This window comes from Protopterus annectens, chromosome 4.part0, assembly GCF_019279795.1.
Source record: "Protopterus annectens isolate FY-2018-M chromosome 4.part0, PAN1.0, whole genome shotgun sequence".
Classification (NCBI taxonomy): Eukaryota; Metazoa; Chordata; order Ceratodontiformes; family Protopteridae; genus Protopterus; species Protopterus annectens.
In genome coordinates, this window is record NC_056733.1 from 263,229,482 (window position 1) to 263,251,894 (window position 22,413).

At 42.2% G+C, this 22,413-nt stretch overlaps 1 protein-coding gene across 1 annotated transcript in view; it reads right to left on the reverse strand.

Annotated features, from left to right (window-relative positions):
* LOC122800245 (smoothelin-like) overlaps window positions 1-22,413 on the reverse strand; it is a gene marked incomplete in the record, with an annotated part of 1,328,624 nt that overhangs the window by 1,236,945 nt on the left and 69,266 nt on the right.

A 22,413-nucleotide genomic window follows, 5' to 3' on the forward strand; every position in this document is an offset into this window, starting at 1 on the left:
TAAGAAAGCCAGATGTCACAGTATTTTCTGATGCAAGCTATCTGACTGAATGTATTTACTTTTCTTTTCCCTCTGCAAACGTACCCCTTCTTTATTTTTATTTCCAAGTCTCATTTGTGCTACTGTGTATTTTATGCAAGTAAATAAAGCCTCATTTAATTTTTGGTTGGCTGGTTTTATACTCCTAAGCATACTGCACTGTTCTAAATTAATACCTCTTAGTTGTACAGATTTTTGCAAAATGTCCAGATTTTTGACTCATACTTTGTGTCTCTTTCTCATAAAATTGTGTTTTTCTGGCAAATCATTGAGGGTTGAAGTCAGAAAATAATGACATTTGAGTTTCAGACTTCATAACCTTCAGAAAATTCATGCTAATTTTAAGTTTGTAAGAGCAATTTTTAAAAAGTCTCCCTATTTGTGGGCCTTTGTGTCACCCCCATTATTGATGGCTTTGTCCAGATTTTTTGCTCTAAGAGGCTGAGAGCTATGTCTGAATGACTAAGTGGACATCTGCTCTCAAATGGTTAAAACTACTTTGTGTATACATGATCAAAGGCTTTTATATTACAGGTGAAGAGTGACTACATATTTGGTTTGCAATTTAGTGATGTGGCTGTTGGCAGTCTACCATGTGGAAAGCTACATAAAACAGACACAAACTATTTTACGTGTGTTTTAGGTATGCATGCAAATTACCACTTTTTGTCAATGCTTTCGTTACTAATTCAAGAGCTGTCAAGATGTCCAGCAACTGGACATTATCTTCTAAGTAACAGTGCTGTCCTTACGTCAAGCATTCTGTTATTTCTCCAATAAATTTTACTTATGAAGATGTAATCTCAGAGTCACCCCTCGAGTCAGATTCCCACCCAGTTGCTTGTAAAATGTAAATTTTAGAGTCCAAAACTATCTTTCTGTACAAAAACCCAGTGGCAGATCTAGCCATCACCTACCCATCTGTCCTTAAAATATAAAAATAAAGCATCTCTTCATAACCTCTAAATCCCAGCTCAATGGCATAGCAGAATGGAGTCCTACTATGACCGGAATTAGATCACGAACACTGGCACTAGAGGAATAAGGTATGAAGGAATGAGGCCTCCTTGTCTTTCTCTCAGGCTGGGGTGGGGAGCACTTGCTTAGGGACAAACATGTAGGCATGACTGTCCCTAAAGACCAGGAAGTGATACCTATAGTGCCTTACAGTGATGAGGGTGATGGTGGGGTTACGCTGCTTGCTCAGAATGCCATCAAGGGAGGTGGGGGCTGCCCAGCATGATCAGTTCACTGAATAGCCTCCCAGTTAATACCCCTGTTCATGTGTGCACTAGGCATCAGCTCTGATGGTTGCTGTAATGATGTCCCTCTCTCAGCAGACTCTCATTAATGTCATTGGGAATGAATAGGCCAGTGGCAGATTTAGGCCTTCAGGGGACACGCTCCCTCTCCGTTTTTTGTGATAGACTGCCATATAACCTGGGGTGGGAAGGAAAAAGGAAAAAGGAAAAAAAAAAAAAGGCTTTTTAACTGTTTCAGCTGAAATCAGAAAATATACAGCAAAAGCAGCTCCATTTGCTGGTATATTTTCACATTTCAACCCACAGAGGCTTGATTTTCTTTTTAGTATTTATTTTTTGCATTTTGTCTCTCAAGTCATGATGGGGCATGCAATTAGAGGATACAGTCAGGTGACTTGATCGTATTAAGATCTTGAGTGGCTCAACCTTTCAACCAAAATAAAGGAACACACTGAAGGTTTTGGAGCTAGTTTTCTACTACCATTTCCTGGATGCAGGTATTTTATGACAAAGTGGAGCACACATATATTGAGTGTGTCTTATTTATCGTGCTCAAAAAAAGTTGGACCTGAAAGTTCTCTGGATAGTAGCAGGTAAGTATTCTTTTTAATCCTGTCTGTGGTGAAACCAGATACTGTGGGCAGGACAGGGATCCAGGCCTATTTGCAGATGAAATGACTGGTCCTGCTGTGTTGTTTGATGTTATAATTTTGGCTTTGTAAGACTAATGTGTAGTTGGATGAAGCAAATTGGAATACAAACTGTAACTACTGTTTCTGTGCTGCAAAACTACACTAATGCTATTATTATTTTTATCCTTGTAGATGCTACAGGTAAGGCAGTAGCTACAGAAGCTATTTCAGGATGAAATTTGGTCCTACTGCTTGCTGTTGTAATTCTGTCTTTATAGGATTAATGTGTACTTTGATTAAGTAAAATGGAATACAAGTTGATTACTGTTTATGAGAAAAAATACACTGATGTAACCTTTATTTATTTTTTGTTTTAACCTGTCAGAGTCAATCCAGATACTGTGGGTAGCAATGGGTATTGATGCTGTCTGTAGATGCAATGACTGGCCCTGCTGCCTGCTGTTAAAATTATTACACTGCAGGACTAAAAAGCATGTGGGTAAAACCAGCTGGAATACAGGTTATTGCCACTATTTGAATGAGCCAAAAATACATTAGTGCAACCATTTTTTGTTGTTCTTTATCCAGCAGGATCAAATCAGATACTGTTGGCAGGCAACAGATATGGGAGCTGTTTCTGAATTAAATGACTGGCCCTGCTGTTTGTCGTTCTAATTCCAACTTTGCAGGACTAATGTGTATTTGGGTAAAACACGATGGAATACAAAATAGAAGTTATGTCTTTCCATAACGTTCCACCTGTGTTGTAGATCTTTATTCATTCATTACTGTTAGGACTTTGGTTCCGTCCTTGGAACCGACATGGCCATTACCAAGCTCGCACCAGCAAAAAAATTCTCAGCTAAGACCTACGCACAATGCCCCTCTCATAGTCTCTTCAGACCGAGTTTGCCCACCATTACAGTATAGAAGTAATAACAGTGATAGCAGGAGGCTCTGTCTGAGCAGATACTTTAACTAATAAGGAAATCCTAAAGTCCACCAGGAGTCCAGGCATGGGGAAGGAGGGTGGGAAGTAATGAATGAATAAAGATCTACAACACAGATGTAACATTATGGTAAGACAACTTCTTTATCTGATGTTGTAAATCTTTATTCATTCCTCACTGTTAGGACCGAGTCCCCAGCTACTTGAGTCCTGGGTGGCCCTAGGGAAGGACATTCCTCAGAACCATAGAACCAAAAGATGTTCGTCTCCTGGAGGCCAAATCCAACTTGTAATGAGTAATAAAAGTATGAGGTCTTGCCCAAGTGGCTGCTGCGCAGATATCATCTATAGAGGCTCTGGAATGAAAAGCCACTGAAGTAGCCATCGATCTAGTACCGTGAGCCTTTATTTTGGAAGGTAAAGACACTTTGTTCTGATGGTAGATGAAAGTAATGGCGTTTCTGAGCCAAGAGGATAAAGTCATTTTGAAACAGGCTTACCCAATCTGGGTCCTGCAAAGGCCACAAACAACTGATCTGTTTTTCTGAAAGATATAGGTTTGTCCAAGTAGAAATGAAGTTGCCTATGAACATCGAGGATATGCAGAAGGCCCTCTACTTGAATGGTGAGGAAAGAAAACCGGTAGATAGATTGATTAATGGAAAACCCAGAAATGACCTTGGGCAAAAAGGAGGGGTCAGTACATAGGGACACTCTTTCCCTATGAAAAATCAAGTAAGGTCTCTTGATACTCAAGGCCTGCAACTCAGATACTATTCTCGCTGAGGTAAGGGCTACTAGAAGTAGAGTTTTCCCAGACAAAAATTTTATATCACAGGAGTTAGAAGGCTCGAAGGGAGGACTTGTTAACGACTGAAGCACCAAAGTCAAGTCCCATGGCTCTATAGGAGGCTTGACCGGAGGTTTAATATGTAATACTCCTTTAGTGAAGGTTTTGCACAGTCTGTGTGACATAACAGATGAATTGTCAATTCCATTGTGAAAATTTGCAATAGCGGCTAAATGCACTGTAATTGTCTATGCTGAAGCTCCTGTGTGCAATAGGGTAGTCAGGTATTGTAGGATCTTCTGAATAGGCATGAAAAAGGGATCTATGTTATGTTCTTTGGCCCATCTAGAGAACCTAGCCCACTTACTAGAATACATTTTTCTGGTGGAAGGTTTGTGCGAAGCCGGAAGAATCTCACGAACAGAGGAGGAAATATCAGGTAGCCTGCAATCATCAGAAGTGGAGAAACCAAGCTGTGAGCTTGACGCTGTGGAGATTGGGGTGAATCAGTCCCTGAGGATGAGGCAGCAGACCTTGGGATTGATCCAGGATCCACGGGCTGTGAATCAGTTGAGGCCATAGGAAAGGGAACCAGACTTTAACGGGGATCATTCTGCTTCTCAACCTTTGAGCTTTCTGAAGGAATTTCGGGATGAGGGGAAACGAGGGAAAGGCATACAGTAGACTCGGGGGCCAATCATGCATCAGAGCATCCCTCGGTGACTCCTTCTGAGGGGGGATCAGGGCAAAATAGCTTTTGCATTTGTTGTTTAGAGGAGAAGCAAACGGATTGCAGCAAGGCCTGTCCCAACGGCGGAAGATTTGATCCGCTATTATAGGACTGAGGGACCACTCATGAGGCATCAAAATGTTCCTGCTCAGATTGTCTGCAATAAGATTGGAACTCCTGGGAATGTGCATTGCTATGGGTTTCATCACCCAATGCCAAATTCTCATGACTTCCCAACATAGGGGATAAGACCTGGTTCCACCTTGTTTGTTGATGTACCAGACGACCGACATGTTGTCCGATTGAACTGCAATGGTCCCGGAAGGAAGGGATGTGTGGAACGCTTGCTACGCTAAGAGAACTTCCCTCAATTCCATTTATGTGCAAACTGGCCTCCATGTGGGACCAGGTGCCTTGGACTGTCTTTCCCTGGAAATGCCCCCCCCCAACAGGGAAGCACCCGTGGTCACTGTGGCCCTGGGCTGGGAAAGACAGAACGATCGACACCAAAGATTTGATTCTGGCTGCATCCACCAAAGCATTTGTTTCTTGCAAAGATTTGTAAGGCGTATCATGTGGTTGAGTGGGTGAGTTAAAATCGACCATTGTGATGAGAGGAGCCACTGCAATAGTCTTGTGCAACCTCGCCAGTGGTACCAAAGTAATGGCTGCTGCCATAGAGCCCAATAGTTGTAGTACAAGGCGTGCTGGCACAAATGTCTGCGGGAGGAGGATTTGAATCTGGTTTCTTATTTTTTAAGCCTGTGAGGAGGGTGGGAAGCTTGACAGGATGTTGCATCAAAGATCGCTCCAATTAATTCCAGTGCCCTTGCTGGAGATACGTGTGATTTGTCCATGTTGATCGTGATACCTAGGTGAAGAGCAAGGACTTGAGTGTCAGACACTGAGAATGAGAAGATTCCTGGTCATGGCGGTAAGGAGCCAATTGTCTAGATATAGAAATACCTGGAATCCTTGTAGTCGGGAGATGAGCTACTACGACTGCCATGCATTTGGTGAACACTCTGGGAGCTGTCGAGAGACCAAAGGGCAGTACCCTGAACTGATAATGATCAGCTCCCAGCTGGAAACGGAGAAAACTCCAGGAGCATTTGTCCATCTTTATGTGGTAATATGCATCCTGGAGGTCTATAGAGCACATCCAGTTGTCCTTCCCCAGAAAGGGGAGAATGGACTGTACCGTGACCATCCAGAATTTTTGGGGTTTGATGAATTTATTTAGTAAACTGAGATCTAGGATTGGTCTCCAGTCCCCTGTCTGTTTTGGCACTAAAAAGAACCTAGAGTAAAAACCGGATTCTCTTTGGTCTGGTGGGACTGGTTGGATGACTCTTTCTTAGCAGCTTTTCAATTTCTAAGGCTGCGACCTCCCACTGACCGGGTGGGACATCGGGGATTTGTTTCATGGGTCTGGGAATGAGGTCGAAAAGGATATGATCGCCTCTGGATATTATCCTCTGCACCCACGCATCCATTGTTATGAGTTGCTAGGCCTGTAGGTGCAGGGAACATCGACCCCCGACTGCTTCCAGAGGAAAGCAATCAGGCCGCTGTTCAGGAGCACTGGAATGAATCTCTAGCACCCTGGTTACATGGACCCCTTTGTCCCGAAAGGGGCATCTTCCAGATGAGTTGCCCCCTCTGCCCTGGGGGGATTGCTCGTCACGAGTGTCACAAAAAGATCCTTGGGACTTCTTGAACCACAATTTTCCTCCTCTCTGATTCCTGGAGTAGGACCTCTGGGGGGGGGGGTAGAAAAACATATGCCCACAGCAGACAAGGTCTTTCTGTTCTTCTCACTACGTGAAAGTGTCTCTCTTACTTTGGGACCAAAAAGGGAAGATTCGTCAACAGGTGCATTGACAAAGGAAGATTTAAAGGGGTCCGCAAAGTCAAACAAACGCATCCAAGCATGTCGTCTCATAACGATGCGGCTGCTCAAGCTGCCCCCTTGGTGGTGTGAGAAATCAAGTGCATCGAGGAGTTCGAAATTGATTCCAAGGTAGCTAACTGATAGGCAACAGTATCACGCACCTCCCCAGGCAGCACCTTTGCCAAAGAGGCAGACATTTCTGAAATTAGGTCCCTTTGGAGGTGAGTAAAGTGTACCAGGTAATTCAGTAACCGGATGGCAAAGGTCGCTGAAACATACATCCGCTTCCCCAGTCTGTCCATAGCTCGAGACTCCCTGTTCGGGGGATGAACAGTGGAACTATCTTCCACCAGTTCCTTCTTGTTGGCCACCGCCATGACCATGGAATCGACTACCAGTTGTTTGGACCAACTGGGCTGGTTTTCTGGGGTGGAGAAAATTTTATCTGGCCTCTGGGGGATGGGTTCTATGTTGTCCGGGGCCTTCCAGGCATGCTGCACAATAAGTCGAATGAGCTCATCTGCAAGTGGGGTCATCCAGGAAGTAGATGGCTGACAATGGAACGCCTGCAAGAACACAGATTCCTCCAAAGAAGGATTGGAGGGCTTCCAGTCTCCCCTCTGCTTGAGGATCTTAAGAATGTCTCCAAATGAGATGTCTTCCGGGGAAGACCGTGGGGACCCTTCTCCCTCATCGTAATCGGTGTCTTCAGTGACAGATTCCTCAGGGGAATCAAGATGCTTCCTCTTGCAAAGTTTCTTCCAGGGTGGCTCCCCAGTGGGATCTTCTGAGGAGGACTCCAGAGAAAGGGTTCCCTTGGAGGGCAAGTCTTGTGGCTCCCGTGCTCAAGGTTCCAGAGTAGGAGGGTGAGACAGCTGCAAGCTAGACGGGGGTTCTAGTTCTGATGCCAATGGTGTCAACTGCGAGCCTGTTGAAGCAAAAACCCTCTCCATCACCTGGAAAGCAGGCCCATCTGAGGAGGGTTGGGAGCCCGGAACAGAGAACGACCTCGGAACCGGGGTCACTCCCCGCCCTGAGGAGCCCGCCTCAAGGTGAGGAGCTCTGAACTAGGTGCCACTGTACCGACAGCCCAGTCACTGCTCAGAGAGTGCCCTGGTTGCAAAGGAACCATGGCGCCAAGAGTAATTGGTGCCAACAGTGAAGCCATCGGTACCGAAGTCTCCGAAACCCGGGTGGAGGTCAGAGGATAGACAAGAGAATACGCCATGAAAGCTTCCACTCCAAGGGGGAGGGAAGACCTGGTCTAGCTGGTTAATCCTCTAGCTTCCAGAAGCTGGTCCACAACCCTCACCACATCCTGTTCTGAAAGACTCCTGGTGGATCTGAAGGACACTGCCGATGGGGAGTCTGGTCTCTCAAGAAAGGGACTAAATTGCTGTCCCAAAAAGGGGTCATAAGAAGGAGAATACCTAGTTCTTGGAAGGTGCTTGATCTTCGGAACTGAAGGAGTCATTACCAGAGGAGCCGTGAAAGACATCGGCACCATGGCTGGGGAAGGTGTTGATGCAGGTACAGTAGTCGGGGTGTGTGCCACAAACAAAGTCGGCACCACGGGAGATGGTGCCGAGGTCGGTACAGTGAAAGGAGTCTGAGTCAAAATCAAAAGCTGCACCGAAGGAGAAGACAAGGACTCTGGTGCCGAAGTTGTCTGCGCCAACGGCGTGGGAGAAGCCCGGTGTCGACTCAGTTCCGAGGAGGACAGGGATGTCGGAACCAAAAGACTCCATTTCTCCTTATGTCTTTTAACATCTTTTTATGCTTAGGAGGTGGTGAGACCTCCATCCCAGAAAGAGCCTCTGTAAAGGGTGATTTTAGCATACCCTTAAGGATAAGTTTGTTCTTGCATTTAGCCACCGTACGACTGCTGAAGCTAGAGCAAATGTTGCAAGAAACATTAAGGTGGTTAATGCCCAAACAGTAAACACACCGGGCATGACCATCAGAATTGAGCAACTTATGCCCACACTTATCACACTGTTTGAAACCAAGCTTGGCCTTATCTGCCATAATACACAGTACAACCACATAAACTATATACTAACAAGATGAAAGAAAGCACTTTTTTTTTTTTTTTTTACAGATAGGAGGAAAGAGTACCAACAATGGTACTACAAAATACCAGAGAGGGAGTAGTACCAACGATGGTACGAAAGAACTACCAAAGTAGTGGGTAGGGATTAGTCAGGAAAGAACAAAGTAGAGATAGGAAATAACTTTAGACAACAAGAAAAAAAACTGTCTTACTATACAATAGAGTCGAGGAAAAAACAAAAAAACACAAAAAGCTAACACTTAGCTGAGAGAAGGCTTGGCATGTCTGAAGAGGAACGCAGCAAACGAGATCTGAAGAGACTGTGAGAGGGGCATTGTGGGTAGGTCTTAGCTGAGAGTTTCTGGCTGGCGCGAGATTGGTAATGGCCGTGTCGGTTCACAGGACGGAACCAAAGTCCTAACAGTAAGAAGTGAATAAGGATTTACAACATCAGATCTATGATTACTGTTTCTGCAAAACAAAAATGCATTAAACGTAACAATTATTTTTTTTTTATATACTAGCAAGATCAAACTAAATACTGTGGATAGGCAATGGGTATGAGGCTGTCTGCAGATGAAATGACTGATCCGATGTTTGTTTTTTTTGTAATTCTGGCTTTTCAGGACTAAAGTGTGTTTTGGAGAAGCATGCTAGAATACAAACTGCGACTATTGTTTCTTTGCAACAAAAATACATTAATGAAACCATTATTACTTTTAATCCTGTCAGGGTCAAACTAGATGCTTTAGGCAGGCCATGAGTATGGAGGTGATTTGTGGATGACATGGTTGTCCCGTGTGTTTTGTTGTTTTAATTCTTGCTTTGAAGGACTAAGGTGTGTTTGGCTACAGCATAAAGCAAGATGAAATACAATCTGTGACTACTGTTTATACGAATAACTATCATTTTATTTTCTGTTTTTTTTTTTTTTTTTTATTCTGGTAGGCAATAGATATGGGGACTGTTTATAACATGACTGGCCCCTGCTGTTTGACATTGCAATTCTAGTTTGCAACTGAGGTGTATTTGCATGAAGCAAACTGGAAAACAAGCAGTGATTACTGTTTCAGTGAAATAAAATGTATATTAATGCAACAATTATGTTTTTTTTTTGTTTTTTTTTTTGTTTTTTAATCCTGGAAGGATCAAGACAGATAATTCAGGTAGGCAAAGGCTATGGGACTGTTGTTTGTGGATGAAATGGACTGGCCCTGAACTGTTAGAAGACATGTTTGCATTCTACCGAGGAAAACTTTTGCGTTTATATTTTTTGCACAAACTAAATTGAATCTTTACTGATTCACCCAAAAGTCTGCGCTTTTGGTTTATATTTGATACTGTAAGAAATTAAAGCAGATTTTGTGTTACATTTCTCTATGATATTTTGCAGTGATTACATTTGTTTCATACACTGCATATAACTGAACTGAGTATTTTTTTTAATCATAACATGCAGTTGCTTAAGTTATTGTGTGTGTGTGTGTGTGTGTGTGTGTGTGTGTGTGTGTGTGTGTGTGTGTGTGTGTGTGTGTGTGTGCGTGTGTGTGTGTGTGTGTTTTAAGTTACTTACTGTCTTTGCAGAAATCATTATCTACTTACAAAATTGTTAGCATTTGCTATGGTACTTGCTGTGGTGATGTCACCTTCACTGGAACTGTGTTAGGCTATCCTAATGCATATGGGCGGCTCAGTGGTACAGAGGTTAGCATGGTCACCTCACAGCAAGAGGTTCTCCAGTTCGCTTCTCAGCTTGGGTGCCCTCTGTGTGGAGTCTGCATGTCCTCCCTGTGTTGGTTTCCTCCCACATTCCAAAGACATGCATCTGGAGCATTTCTCCCTGGGCCTCGGCTGAAAATGGGCTCTGCCCCAGTCGGACTTTCCTGGTAAACAAATGGTAAATAAAATAAATAAATACATATGCAAACATTCACTATGCGAGGGGACTGTGACTTGCCATGGGCAACCAAGTGTCATCAAGCTATGTCTTGAAATAGCTGGCACTGTCTGTAAATTTCCTGCATGCTGGGCAGGAGTCACCTACCTCCACTATCACAGCCACACCACAAGGACGTGCAACTGAATGCATATTGCTGTCTTTATATATGTGCTGTCAGAGCATCTTAAGATGATCTTTCCACAACCCCACTCCCCCCACACACACAGGATCTGTCACTGTGGGGCAATTGGCCAAGACAGGGATGGATGATCATCAGGCAGCAGGGGCAAAAAGGGGAAAAATGGCGTCCAGAGCTGTAAAGAATGCAGAGTATTAATAAAACCTACTAATTACCAGGCTTCTAGTGAACAGTTCAGGGAAGCATTGTGAAATGTTGATATTTCCCTTAAGGGGGAAAAAAAACACACATCTTTCCCAAAAAAAGCAGACAAAGTAGACACCTACATCATTAAATGTAGCTAAAACACTGGGCACTTCCTCTAAATGTCAAGGCTCAGCCATCTGAAGCTTCAACTAGATGAAACAAATCACTCGAAGCTCTAAATCAATGATTTTTTTTTTTTTTTTTTTGCACGAGGGAAGGCCTCCCTGCACTCTTCTATATGGAGGGTTTCAACTCCCCAATATCTCCTTATTTATATATACTAATACTATGATTGCAAAGCTAGAGGCAAAAAAAAAAAAACAGAAATGCAGTGTAAATCATGTCACTGTTAGTACTCAAACAAACTAAACAAGCAGTGGACTTGCTGTTGACAATGTGATCAGGGAGTTCTGAACAAGGGAATGAAAAAATGATGAGTTAAAGCTTGTCCGGTTTACATTTAACCAAGTATAAGAAAACCTAGTACGGATACAAGTTTCGAAGAAATACATCTTTTATGATTTTGCACAGACGTGAATGACTAATGACCCAAACCTTTGCAGAAGATATCAACTCCCAGACTTTAGAAGCTCCACTTGCCATTACAGGAAAAAAAAAAAAAAACTAAAACAGGAAACCATGCAAAATGAGAAAAACTAAGTACTTAAAATCAGACCTGCTTCCAGAATTTAGTATTTGTTAACCTTCTTTCAAGCAGATAAAACTTTCCCAAGCTACTGTTCCACCTGCTTCTACCCATGATCCCTTACATCTCTCTCCAGCTTCTGTATGGAATAAATGTATACAGCAACAGATTAGGGGATCGAGGTAGGAATGTTAACGAAGACTGAACTCTCCAAGCAAATGTAAGATTACAGTAACTAACTAACTTTTCTATTTGCTGCAGAGATTTGGTTTTCCTTAACATTTAAGGTAGGATCCATAGCTGATCTTACTGGGTGGTTGGCCTAGTGAAATGTAACCCTTGATCACTGTAACACCAAAGAAGAACATGTAAACAATATCCAGATTATACTGTCAGGTAAAGGTATTTAATAACGACCAGTCTGCTTCAGTATACATGTCACCCTGCGATATCTGTCAAAAAGAGGTAAACGAATGTCAAACATCCTCAGGCTTAATGATTCTTCAGCACAGCGGGTAGGTTCCTTTCCATACTTATGACAAACAAAAAAAAATGCAGTCCAAAAGCCAATGGCCCAAACAAAGCTTAGTCACCTTGTGCCCTAGACCTGTGATAGTTACTTCGAATGAGACTGATCTGTGGTCAGATCTCACCAGGGAAGACCTCACAGTGGGGATGCTACAGTGGTCCCCATATTGGTAAACACCAGATCCAGGATGTTGGCACCCCTTGTGGAGGTGTCAAACAGCTGGTCCAGAGCACTGGAATTAAAGAAGTCAAGGAACCTTTGGGCGAGTGAGTTTGAGCAAATTAGTCAAAGAATCGGCAGTTAAAATTGCCCAAAACCATGGTGTTTGGATATCTTGATAGACTCATGTAGATCCAAATAGGCAGAGTGGGTGTCCTCATGGAGGGGGACCTGTAGCTGGCAATGACTTGAACAGGTGTCCTACCAACAACTAATTGTACCTGAAGTATCTCCAGGGAATCGTACTGTTTAACCAATCTGGAGGTATATTTATCTTTAATCAATATTGATCCAACTCCTCCTCTAGTTTTCATGCCTTCAGTTTGTGGTCTGAATGTGTGGAAGGAGGTGTAACCCAGTATGGCTAGGGTGCCCTCCGCAGCCTTGAACCAGGTCTCTGTGACTGTACAAATGCCTGCGTCTTCCAATGTGAGGATCGCTTCCAGTGCGTGCAGTTTCATGTTAAGACTCCTAGCGTTTTGTAGCATAACCTTGAAATTGTTTTTAGATGGAGTTTTTAAGCCAGGAATTTTGTCCTTGAGACGCTACCTAAAAAAAGGCACTTTGGGAGTGACAAGAGCCTTAGCCAGTAGCTGAAATCCCAGGGGTGACAGATGAAGACCATCTCTGGCAAAACATTGATGAAGTTAATTATTTTCTGTTTGCAGTGAGGTGAAGGTAAAATACACCTGCCTGAGACACAATCTGAGACCTCAGTCATGTCTCTTTTCATATATTCCAGAGATGTACATCTCAAGTCGTTCACATCAACATGGACTATGACAGAGTCGTAACAGTACCTGTTGTTGAGTGACTTGCGTACATGTGTAATATGGCGGATCCTAGCATCTGACAGCCGACTGTGATCTTTTCCTTATACAGCCTGGTAAGAGGGACATGTGTGGGTCTCACGATGGAATCACCTATGATTAATATGTTTGGTTTTGTGTTTTGCCTTAAGGTCTTGACAGGTGAGACACTGGTGCATGAGTTATGTGTATTGTGTTCTGCAGAGGAATTATTGTGTATAGTGTGCTTGTGTTTTGGAAATCTCTGGTGTTTAGGTATGTTTCTGGTGAGGACCACCACTTATGTAGGTATGTGTGACATCTGTTTTGGTGGAGTAGGAGGTGAGATGTGAGTGGTGACAACCTACTCAATGTCATATGTACTGACTGGTGTGTGAGAGAGCATGGATTCAAGGTTCTTAATATAGTTGCAGCTCTCACATGTTGAGTTTCTGTGGACTAGGAGCAGAGGGTTGTCGTTAATACAAGGCAGTTGCTACACTGCCTCAGGATGACCATGTCGACCAAGCTAGCTGAAGAAACTATGGAAAATTGTCCATCTATAGTGTTAGGTAAATTTATGTGGTCAGGAAAAGAGGTCACACTTAGGAATCACTAGTGGGTGAGAGGTGTGTTGGTACCTCTGAGGCTAGGCTTAGTGTTCCACCTGACAGTAGAGCAGGGACATGGAATACCTCTGGAGTACTGCAAGCAAAGCGCTAAGAGAAAAGTTAACAAACAAAACATTTGCGTTTATAACCACCAATGGTAACCACAACTAAAGCAGCAGTGCACGATGGTGCGCTACACTCAAACAAGCACAAACACGGGGCTTAAATAAAACAAGAAATAACCCTTTTAACTCAAACTAGCCAATAAGAACACTCTCTCTGAGCTCTAGTCTAATCACCCTCGATTAGTTGGGACCCAGATAGCACTCTCCTCCCACAGGGGCGCAGAAGCACCTACACCAACAAGGATGGCTTGAATTTGATGCTCAGAAGTTACAAAACAGATCCAGAAACAGCAAACCTGAAGTGGGCTATGCTACAGCTGAACTAGTACACTATACAGTAAAATGTGGCAAAAAAACAATTCAGACAATTTAAACAGACAGCAGAATGTAAATACAAATTAAAAGTGCAATATAAGAGGAAAAACAGGTACTTATAGTTAGTTGGAAACAACGGCTGCCTCAGATCTTTCAGTATCTCAGTGAAGAGCTGGTTTTAATGCTCAAGTGATCCGAAATAGTCTAGATTCAGCAAGTCTGAATCTGGGCTATGAATTTCTAGCACTTCTGCATTTTATTGCAAAGTGCATAAAATCACAGTCACAACAGCAAAAAAAACAGTTTAAATAAAGCAGCAATTAACCAGCAATTCCCAGCTTAGAAGGGTGTAGGCCACACTCTCCTGCCACAACAGTCTAGACCACAAACCTTCCTAAAGTAAAACAACTAGTTTTGGAACTCAAGTGCTGAAGTCAGACCTAAGACACTTCAGCATAACGGACACAACAGACCTTCAACCAGCAATTTCCAGCTTGGAATACTTAAGATGCCTCTGAGCAATAATGGAGTGCAACAAATATTTGCTCCAGTTGGAAAAGTCATTACAGACAACAGGAAGCTTGATGAGCTGTACAGATTAGACCTAAAAGCCACGTTTGGCACAAATGAAGGATTTGTTGACAGGGAAACCTTCACTATCTGAAACAGTCACAGAGGGCTGACACGCAAGGATTATAAATTTGAGATCCTTCTTGCTTTAGTCACAGCTACCAGGAAAAGGGTTTTCGAAACTGAGTGTTTCAAATATGCAGAAGCCACTGGTTCAGAGGGCTTCTTCACCACAAAACACAAGTCCAAGGGAGACCCAAGCTCCCTTTAGAGGGCTGTAAAAGAGAAACGCACATACCTTAAAGGTAGTCAATGGAGATAAATCTTGCCCAGCACCTAAGTCAGCTATACCAGGCATATGCTCTTTGACCGATAAGCAGCTGAGGCCAGATTCAACAATTTTTAACATATACTTAAGAATCATAGGCATGGGGTCTGGAAATAGATTCAGGTTGTGATGTAAACTCCAAGTGGAAACTGTTTCCACTTGTCCCTATACATCTTCTGAGTGGAAGGCATCTGGGACAACCCTAGTCAAAAAAATCTGGTCTCTTAACTTAAAAAAAAAAAAAAAACTAAGGCTAAATACGGGATAGTGTGTCCCCTTTGGGGAGGGATCTCCCTGTGATGAAATAACAGACAAGAATCTCTGAACTTGGAAGTTGGTTGGTGATGTGCACAAGTCACAGTGGGGCTTCCCTTCTTTGTGGAAGACATTTCATGCTTCCAAGAAATTGATGGACCACTCACACCATACGAGTAAATATCTATTCAGTCTGTCAAGTAAACAGACTCCCCCTGGGATGTGGACTGCAACTAGAAACTGTCTTACAGACATGGCCCACACCCAGAGTAACACGGTCTCCTGGTCCATAAGATCAGATCAGGCTCCCCCTATTTGCTAATTTAACATGCTACCGACATGTTGCTGCTTTGTATGTACAGATTCCATTGTGTCAGAGCATCCTGGAAGGTGTGAAAGGAAAGGAGAACTGTCCTCATCTCTAGTATGCTCACACAAAAAATGAGACTTTTCAATAACCAGACTCCTTTAACAGTTTGTCCAGATAAAGGCCCTTCTCAGCCTCACAGATGACGCATTCATAGTGACGGTTATCTAAAAGAGAAAGGACAGCAGGGACTACCCACAGTCAGATTACTGTAGCACGTGGAGTGCTGTAATTATGCTCCAAAATTGGGGAAAAGGTAAACCTATTATGTATTACTCTAACGGGAGACCAGACCATAACAGCATTTTCAGAGGTCTCTAAGCACTGTGACGTTTGGGTATAAGGGAAGGAACATTCCTTTAGTCCCTGAATATCTTTCCTCTTGTATCCACTGAAGTTTACAGAGGTTAGTCTGTAAGTAACTTATTTGCAGTTAGGGCAGTATTTAAAAACTATCCCTGACTTTTTCTTCACTTGCTATGTGACAGAACTCGCTAAGTGCTTTACTGGCTTTCAAAGCCAGTAAAATGCATAGCATTTTTTTCTCTTTTCTAACTGATACTACATGGAGTAAATAAAACTCCATACAGTACAAAGAGTTATGGTCATGTCTCTCAGATTATAACTCCTTATTATGTGCTCATAGCATGAATACCAAGATTCACCTCACTCCTTACCCGAATTTCTTGGCATCCATGTCTCAAACACATAATATCTTGGTTACGATCAGAGATCATAACCCTCTGTTATGAAACAATTACTACAAGTGTCATCTTTAAACAGTTAAGCTGCTTCCTGTGGTCCAGGGCTTTATTCTATCAGCCTCCATTTGCCTAATGGTATGACTCTAAGCAAATCACTTAACCAGACAGAGTTCCCAGGATGAGTCTGAAAAAGGTCCATGGAGATTAGTGTTCTATCCTGATTAGCAAATACAATGAAACAACATAAAATGCAGTAAGAGATATGCAGACTTGTGCTTCATCAGGTCTGAAACCTGCAGGCTCTGAACCTGAAGGATCCGGTGATGAACACTAAATTGGACTCTAGCTAGAGGAACAATGTGGATGACTGCCATCATAACATCCAGCTCCATAAGGCACTAATGTGCTGAACTGCCCAAGAGTAAAGAAGAGCACTAACTGTGGAAATCAGTGTCTTAACTCTACCTGTCGAAAGACTTGAAATGCAAGCTAGATTCGATCCCATAGCCTACAAAGACTAAACACTGCACCAGCTGCTGATGGGATATGACATTCATAGTGATGCCGGAAATTTGAGAGAAACTGACAGATTCCCTCACAAAGATAAGTTGATCTAAGAAAGATAAAGTGAGGGGCCAGTCATCAAGGTAGGGAAATATTCTGGCCCCTGAAGGAGCCAAGGCAGTTATGAAGGACATGCACTTAGTGAACACTTTGGAGACAGAGGTGAGAACAAACAGAACTGTTACACACTTTGGAGACAGAGGTGAGAACAAACAGAACTGTTACTGACTGACCATAATTCGAAAGTGCAGAAATATTTTGGACCACTTCAGGATGCTTATTTGCATGCAAAAATCCAGTAGAATTTGGACCCATTACCACAGCCTTAATTGTATACAGCCGCGGTGGTACAGCAGTTAGCGTTGTCACCTCACAACAAGAGGTTCTCCCGTTCGATTCTCGGCTGGAGCACCTTCTGTGTGGAGTCTCTGCATGCCCTCCTTTGCGGTCAAGTGACATTAAAAACATGCAGGTAGGTGCGAGCGTGAATGGGCGTGCCTTCGTTGAAGGTTGGGCGGCGAGCTGGCAGCTCAGCACCGTAAAAATCCACTTCCAATCATGAGTGGACTGGAGTTCCGCTGTGGCGACCCCTAACCGGGAAAAGCCGAAAGTCTTGATTGACCACAGCCTTAACGGTCTTAAAAAGCAAAGCTGATGTTTGCTTGCCTGAGTCTGGGAGAAGGAACTACGAGGAGAAGACTTAATACCAAATGCAATTAAGAATTCCCCTCCTGCTCCATCTACTCCATATGTTCCTTCACTACCCGGCCAAAGATTTAAGGACCATGAGTCCTTATGAATGGCATCTTGGAGTCTTCAATGAAATCAGTAAGAAGAAGCCAGTCATGGTGACACCACAGGCTGCACCCTTGTTGAACCTTCTGCCACATTAAAGGCCACGTCCACAATGACTTTAGCAATCACAAATGTCACTCATTTGGGAAAAAAATTACTTCTTTATCAGTCCAGCTTGCAACTACTTTATTGTGGAACTCATCTCATCAGAAACTTCCCTACAGAATTCCACCCTGTAGTCCAAGTATGACAGCATCCTCAAATCAAATGTCCAGGACATGCATATGTGCTTCCAAAGATGATCAAGGGTCCTTGATTCATCAGGCTGTTAAACCACAAGACTATAACAGGTAGCAGTCTTTTGAAAGCTGCTGAACAGACCAGTACATCAGACTTGGGACTTTCCTGATGAAAATGTGAAGCCCCTCAGAGGATGCAATGCTCTGTCTTTAGGGCCTCTGCATCCATGGTGTCAAAGGCTATACTGGCTTGTAGCCATATCCACAATATGAGACAGACAGAACCACCCACGACAACTATTTAGAGGGCCGAAAGGTCATCTGAAGAGTTTATTCTGGAGTAGATATTGGGTCTGCAGGCCACTCTCCTATGTCATCATCTGCAGAATCTTGGCCAGAATTCTTAAGTGCCCATGGGAGAAAACTCAGAGAATGAAGACAACTGCCTACAGCCTGAAACTGATGACTGGACTCAACAAGGGCCCTGTGCCCCACTGCTTTTTTTGACAGGGGTATACATACAGCAATGAAAAAGAAAAAAACAGACCATAACACACACTATTACTTTCATGCAGTATACATGTTTTTTCTAACAATTTTCATTCGCTTCAGCATTACGTAAATTGCTCAATTCTTGCCTTCCCTTAAATTTCACTCATCCTCTGCCTGAGCATTATTCTGCATGCATTGTTCCTACAAACTTTGGATTTACTGCTCCCACAACTTCCATTTATTTCTATGCATTTTGCACCTTCCTTTTCCTAAATACCATACCTCTTCTTATTTTATCACCTTTACAATAATCAGTACTTCAGTTACAGCTGGTTTAGATTTTGATTCCCATACTCTAGGAATTGCTTTTTGGCAGCCAATAGCATTAAACTTAGTAAAACCTTATTATGTCTAGGCAATTCAGATCCCTCTGTCTCAGGTCAAAGTAATAATTTCCTTAGTTGCAATCATTTGCTCCCTCAATACTTCTGACAAAGTAGTCGTTCTGCAGATAATTTTTAAAATCTGCCATCTTTTTACACTCTTAAAAAAAATGTTCCCATTACCTCCCCCTCCAGTATAGGCTCTCTACCCAAGGAAGAATTCTCTGAAGTCTGCTTGGGGTATAAAATACATATGCAAATACCTCCATGCAAAAATTCAAAACCTTCTGGATTTTGTTGAACATTTGTAGGCCATGCAGATATTCTCCCACTGTGCCTTTGTAAATTGCCTTAATCTTTTCCAACCTCTTCTGAGTTATTATTATGGTTATTATGCATTACATTTATGCATTTTCAGTTCTAGACGCAACAAATAACCAGAGCTGGACATTCAGTCAGTACTGCCTCATCTCTTTACCTTCGCTTACACTCTCTTATCAATCCTTGGTAGGGAAGGCAGTCCAAACATCTGCATCTCCTCATCAGAATATGCTATCTTTCACAGCCTAGTTACCTGTTCCCAAAACCTTAGTTCCTTGGCTAGTTTTCGCCAATAAATTCCAGCCCCCTCATCCCTATTGGTAACAATCTTCTTTCGCCATTCTCAAAACAAATCTTGTAAAGATTTAGTTTACAGAATAACTTCAGTTACATTACAAATACAATGTAGCATATGGAGTGCTACGATTATGCTCAAAAACACAGTTAAAATAATATCCTGGTTAAGCAACACAATAGGATGAGATCCGACCTCAACAACACTTAGAGAACTGTTAAGCACCTTGTAGGCACTGTCAGTGTATAGTCTGTGCTAAAAGCAGATAGTGTTGTCCAGAAAACAGCAGAAGCATGGCATGAAACAGCTTTGTTTCAACTCCTGTTTCTGGCTGTTGTCTGCTGAAGTGCACCCAGTACTTTGGATACAAGTTCTTCAGATACACAGGGAATACTCAAAACGCAACCACTTCCCCAAAGCTTTACCAGCTTTCAAAGCTGGTCCAACACATCACTTTTTTTAAACTAATTTTTCACTAGCTAGTAGTACATGGAGAAGATATATTTCCATGCACTACAAAGAATTATTTTCGGATCCCTAGTCGTAATGAAAACTTGTTTGTTCTCAACATGGATGTCAAGATTCGCCTGAATTCTTGGCATCCACGTTGAGAACACATAATATGCTCATTACAATCAGTGACCCATTGACAATCCTCTATATTCTACATAATTGTCGTTTTCCTTAAGGATTTGTATTCAAAATCATATGTGAATGGACATACCTTCGTTGAAGGTTGTGCATTAGAGCTGGCAACTCGGCACGTAAAAATCTACTGCCAATCATTAGCGGACCGGAGTTCCACTGTGGTGACCCCTAACCGGGAAAAGCTGAAAGACACAACAACTCTCTTCTTATTTCTTTAACTCCCGCCACAGAATTCAGTTTCATCATTCCTTTCCACTTTAATTGATAACAGCTAATAAACACCACTACCTGAGTACACACACACACAAAAAAAAAAAAAAACAAAAAGGGAAAAAAACGTTTGACTGGATTCTTACAAATAAACTAGATGCCATAACCTCCAGTGGTGCAATATCACACACTATTAGTGACCACATCCTAACTTATATAAGACTGAGACAAAATATTCCTAGATAAGTATTCTACAAACAAGTTTGCAACAAAAAACAATTCAAAACAGAAAAATGTAACTCTATGTTCTCTAAATACAACTGTAACCTAATAGAAACAATAGTCCTAGAAGCAGCACTCACCTACTTTAACCTGATATTTCTAAAATCCCTGAATGCACAAGCACCCCTCAGGACCAAGCAAATGAGGTCAAACCCAGCCCCATGGTTAATACATGAAACCAAAGATATGACTATGAGAGGCCATGCCTGGAAGGAATGGTTTCCAAAAAAAAAATCAAAGAGCCCTACAAGAATACAGAACCTTATGAAACCTATCTAAGCAACAAATGACAAAATATCCTATTTCTTAAATCTCCAAAAATCACAAAAACAACTCCACTCTCTTCTAGTCATCCATTAAAAAAAATTACACCCAGGGCAACCCCCCACTCCCTCTTCCCTCAGTCAATAAGAACTTTGGAAGCATTCCAACTCAGTTTAACCACTATTTCATTAACTTAATTCAAGCAATCAGTAAGCAAAACTCCAACCTACCATTCACCATCCTAAAAACCCATAATATTGTATAACAATTCATCCCCACAACTGTCCCCACAGCAGCAATAAAACAGTATTTACTAAAATTAAAGCAGTCAACCCTGCAGCTGCTGACCTACCAATAGAACATCTAAAAATTGAAGGCACATCTACAGCAATTCCAGTTGCCATCTTAACCAATAGATCCATACTTGTAAACTATGCTTCAACAGTCTGGAAAAAATAATGCATATCCCCCCCTCCATAAAGATATCAGCTTAATAGACCTGACTAATTACTGACCTAGAGTGATCCGGTTACCACTATCCAAAAATTCTGGAAAGATATATACACTCCCAACTAATAAAATCCTCAATGACCATAGCTTGCCTTCTCCCACACAACATGCATTTCAGGCAAATCCCAGCAGCATAAGTGCACTCCCCAGCTTTACCAACACAGTCAATCAACACAGAAATGATGGTGGCACAATCTCATCTATTTTTCTTGACCTTAAAAAAGCCTTTGACATCATACTGCATCAGAAACTTTTGGTCTAAACAAATCAGCTGTAACCAAGTTCCATGGTTATTTGTTAAATAGGCAACAAGTAGTTAAATGGATGCACAGCTTCTCAACTTTCTAGCCAGTTACAGTCAGGGTTGCCCAAGGTTCAATAGTTCAGCCACTCCTTTTTAACATTTATCAACAAAGTCCATACTGCTTCTCAACAAGCAATCCTTATTCAATATGCAGATGATGCAACACTCATCTGCTCTGCACAATCACTACTTACCCTGCAAGATATCACTCAGGCTTTCCTATCAACTGAATCTTGGCGCACCAATGCAAATCTACTCCTTAATCCCCAAAATACAAAACTAATGCTCTTTACCCGTAAAAGTCTCACAACAAAAACTCAAATTCCATGTCATATCGTCCAACAAAAAAATTGTACAGATACCACAAATGAAGCTTTTGGAGTCTCACTTGATGACAAATTTAAATACCAGCAATGCCTGCTCCGGGCCATTAAAAAGACCCTCTGGAAACTAGGATCACTATACAGAGCAAAATAGTTTCTCCAGGAGTCTGGAAGAAAATCCATAGCCACTACTTACCTACGTCCAAGCCCTGCTTCATGCATCCCCTATCTTTACAAATATTAATACCACCCTTAAAACTAAATTTGACACTTATAGCCATATTTATAGCAACTACCCCACTTAAAACCTGCCAATGCATAGCCCTTAGAGATTTACACCAGCTAGGGCTTCCTCACTACCTTACAAACACACAACTCAAGGTGGCCCACAACTTAATTAATTTTCCTGAAAAAAAGACCATCACTGAAAAATATGCTCCAACAATACTCCAGTTCCATACTACTATGGTCAAGTAACTAATCACTACACTCCATGTCCAAAAACAAGCAACTCAGCTGAGGTTTCTCTCTCTCTATTCCCACCAAGTCACTAAAAATTTAAACTGTAACCCACTGCAAATATAACAGACAGACAAGACACACATCTCCAATACTACAGCAATATCCAAGCAAAAATAGGCTCTGCTACTGCT